This window comes from Bos indicus x Bos taurus, chromosome 7 (assembly GCF_003369695.1).
Source record: "Bos indicus x Bos taurus breed Angus x Brahman F1 hybrid chromosome 7, Bos_hybrid_MaternalHap_v2.0, whole genome shotgun sequence".
Taxonomy (NCBI): Eukaryota; Metazoa; Chordata; class Mammalia; order Artiodactyla; family Bovidae; genus Bos; species Bos indicus x Bos taurus.
In genome coordinates this window covers 54,913,546-54,917,623 of record NC_040082.1, presented here as the reverse complement: position 1 = coordinate 54,917,623, position 4,078 = coordinate 54,913,546, and the positions used below count along the sequence as shown (strand labels likewise).

Here is a 4,078-nt window from a genome sequence, read left to right as displayed (position 1 = left end):
GAAATGGCAACCCACTCCAGTGTTCTTGCCTGGAGAATCCCTGGGACGGGGAACCTGGTGGGCTGCCGTCTATGGGGTCGCACAGAGTCGGACACGACTGAAGCGACTTAGCAGCAGCAGCAGCAGGGGACTAGAGATACTTCTACAAACTGCCGCAGTATTAGACCTTTGCTTCCTATGTAAGCAGCCGTCACACTTGATTTGACCGTCCTGATTCTTTGAAGATAACCCTACAAAGCTCTCAGTAATGCTCATTTGCCCAAGCAACTCTTCATAAGCATCCAAAGCAAGTCGGTGGCATAGAGAGGAGTCTCTCATTTTAAAGAGGTAGCCAACTTTGTCTTAATTCATGCTTTCTTGTACTATTGAAAGTCAGCAGTATTTCTTTTTAAACTTTATTTATTCACTTTTGGCTGTACTGGGTCTTCATTGCTGTGTGGGCTTTTCTCCAGTTGCAGAGAGCAGGGGCTATTCTCTAGTTGTGGTACTTGCAATTCTCATTGCAGTGACTTCTCTTGTTGCAGAGCACTGGCTTTAGTGCACACAGGCTTCAGTAGTTGCGGGTCTGGGACTCTAGAGCACAGGCATAATAGCTGTGGCACACGGGCTCAGCTGCTCTGCAGCACACGGGATCTTTCTGGATCAGGGATCAAACCCATGTCTCCTGCCTTAGCAGGTGGATTCTCCACCACTGAGCCATCAGGGAAGCCCAACAATTGTTAATTTTTTTGCCTTGTAACTATGTTTGTTTCTGGGGACTGATGATTACCAAGTAGGCTTTCTTTTTAAGGCATTCCTGTTTCAGGTGTTTCAAAATTATCTTTGATCTTACTCAGAACTCAGCAGCTACATGTGGAATTCTTTACTGGCTTCTCATCCAGTCTTTTCTTTCATCTCTGATTTGGCTTCAGGATTATGCTTGCATTTTTTTCAGAGGAATTATTTTTAAGTGACAGCATTGAATAGAAGTGAGTGAATGCTCTTACGTAATGGTCCTGGGGATGTGCCTACAAAGAGGAGAGTTGAGGCAACTACTTAGGTCATCCAGGCTCCTAAACACTTTCTATTTTGTATTGGCATGACCCTAAACGTTTTATGTTCTCTGTCCCTGGTGACATACACTGTTTGAAACCCCTCAGTATGCCTTGTTACAAACCTATCCAGGAACTTCTTCTCAAATACATGAAGGGCATCAGGACAGAACAAAAACCAATACCATGCCAGACCAAAAGTCCAATTATCCATAGTTTGTGCTTCTAGATTTCTAATTCATATTCTTTACCACAAGGATCTCTAAAAACTATAGATCTTATCTTGAAATGTCTCAGCTCAAAATCCTCAATGGTTTCAACTGCTTGTGTTTGGAAGAAAATATAAATTGTTACCTCTTGGTAGGAAATTATAGGGTGACTATAAAATTCATTGTCCAAAATGGGACATCTTGAGAGTAAAGGGAGTGCTATGAATAATTATATTTGTGCAACAGGCACAAACTCAGACTATTCTGAACAGGAGCAGATGGTTACCCTCACTAAAAGCTGTCTGCAAACTCACCCTCCATCCCCCTCAGTCACTCTGCTCCAATCACACTGGTCTCCTTCATGTCCTTAAATGTGCTAAGCTTCCCCCATTATGCCCCTTAGTTATGCTATCCACTTTATCTAAAACACCTTTCACCTAGCTCCTTGCATCCCTGGCTCCTCACCCATTAGGTCTCAGGTTAAACACCATCACCTGTCTCTGATCATTCTCTTTTGTGATAAACCTCACACCTCTATGCTCTATCCCAGGATTCTGTATTTTTCTTTCAACACTGATTATAGTCATAAATCCTGTTTTTCTGTACCTCTTCCAACTTCTCAGTGAACAAGCTCTCTGTGCTAGTCAGTCTATACTGACTATATATATATATATATATATATATTTTTTATATATATAAGACACATTAATCCATTAAATTTGAGGACACAGTACAAAAAAAAAAAAACCACTTCAACTAATTTATCTGACAATGCTGTTCATATTCATGACGCCATTTTTTGTTGTTGTTGTTGTGTTTCCTAATAATAAAGGAGGAGACTTAGGGCTGTTGGGCTGATATATATTTGGGGGTCCCCCCTCCCCACCTCACCCACACACCACCAGGGTGAACAGGAGGAGGAGAAGAGAGGGCAGGGCCCACAGCAAAGTTTCATAATCTTGAATGCAAGGGAGGAGGAAGAGAGGAAAGGAAGAAAAAAAAAAAGAGAAAATACAAATCCTATAATACATACAACAGAGTGGGGATGGTATGGGAATGGGACAGACATGAAGCTGAGGCATGGGGTGGGCCGCTGGGGGTGGGGGGTAGCGGAAGCCCCCCACATTCTTTTCTCTCTTTGATGCTGTTTCCATAGTTGCCAGGCTGAGAAGCCCTCTCAGAAGATGGGACCGGGAGAAGAGGATCGGGGCCTCAGTTGGCCCCCCAGCTGTAGCTGTTGTAGGCAGACTTGTTGGTCTGGGGCTTCTGCGGGATGGAGCTGGTCTGGCTACGTTGCCCGCTGCCCGTCTGCTCCTCCTGCTGGCGCTGGCAACAGAGAATCATCTGCAAATATGGTAGCTGGCCATCCTGCTGCAGGTGATGGTGAAGGATCTGGGAGTGCGGCTGCTGATGGGAAGTCAGGATGTGCATAAAAGGGGCAGGTGCGTAGGCAGCAGCTGTGGCTGGATTGATGGGCCCCCCACTTCCTAGGGCTGAAGGCAAGTTGAAGGAGGCAGCAGGAGTACCGGAATGAAAACCTTGTTTCTCAAAGGACTGCTGGGTTTTGGAGTACACAGAACCCGAGATATCTGGCACGCCTGTATTACTGGAGGTGACTGACACACCAGTGTTGTATCCATGAGACCCATAACCACTTGGCTGTTGGAAAGGGGTGGCTGATGCATTCACACTGACATTCACACCATGCTGCTTGGAAGAGGTAGGAGCCACAGGGAACACAGCAGGCCCATACTGGAAGGTGCTGGGGAGGCCAGGAACCCCTGTGTAGTATGGCAGGCTGGTGTAACTGTAGCCAGGAGGCAGCGCCGGGTTCAGGAATGTCTGCTGCGTGGTGTGGTGAGTCTGCGTCTGGTTCTGTTGGGGTTGGGCCAAGGTTGTGGCTGGGGCCGGGGAGGAGGCATCCCCGCGGCTGAACTTTGTGAGGTCACCAGAATAAGGGTTGCTGGCCAGGCTACCATCCCTCCCAGTCAGCGGAGTGGTGGGTGTGGGAAATGGGATGCTGTAGTAATCCAATGGAAATCTTGTCTGAAGCATCTGCAAGTCATCATAACCATATACCTGTGGCGGGTAGGCATGTAACAGCCCTGGAGCCATAATATATGGATTAGGCAACAATGGCGGGACCCCAGGAGGGAGGTTGGGAGGAGCTTTTCCTCAAGTCGTAGCAACTGAGCTTCGAGTGGAGGCAGTGACGGTAGAGTTGCTGCCTAGGCTGAGGCCCAAGCTACTGCCACTATTGAGACTGGAGGAGACACTGACCACTGGCGGGGGAGCAGAGACTGTGCTGGATGTGGTGGAGAAAGTGCTGGAGGAAGAATGGAGATTCGCCTCACTCTCCACGCTCGTGTGCAAAAGAGTGGATGTTGAAGTGCGCCCAGAAGATGTTGATGACGAAAGGGTATTCTGCTGAGTAGATAACGTGCTGCTGTGTTGTGTGGTGGTAGTATTTGGAATCTCCTCATTGTGGCTCAAGCCACCCAAGGAGGATGAGTGCTGTCCATATCTTCTGTTGTTCATTTACCCAGTAAGATTGTGTGACACTCTGCTTGTCCCAATTCCAAACTCCTGGAAGAGGGTACTGACTGTCCCAGCTTGGCTCAGGTGACCTGCCCTAGTACAGTCAAGTATTATTAAGGGAGTGGGTCAAGGTATGCATTATCTATGCCAAAAGCCCACATTTTTGGGTAGGGACAGTTAAAGGGGTATGGACAAAGGCATGTAGTTTAAAAAGTACCTAAACACATCTCCAGATGGTTTCCTTTCCTCTCTGTATCTGTGGTTTCCTAGGGTAGGATTCTGATACATTCCCACTTCTTT

The 4,078-nt window shown here is 47.0% G+C and overlaps 1 pseudogene across 1 annotated transcript; it reads right to left on the bottom strand.

Moving 5' to 3' along the window:
• Positions 1 to 2,000: 2,000 nt before the first annotated feature.
• LOC113896254 lies at positions 2,001 to 3,778 on the bottom strand (annotated as a pseudogene). The gene has a single exon (XR_003512021.1). The product of XR_003512021.1 is annotated as a ubiquitin-associated protein 2-like pseudogene (transcript).
• Positions 3,779 to 4,078: the final 300 nt, after the last annotated feature.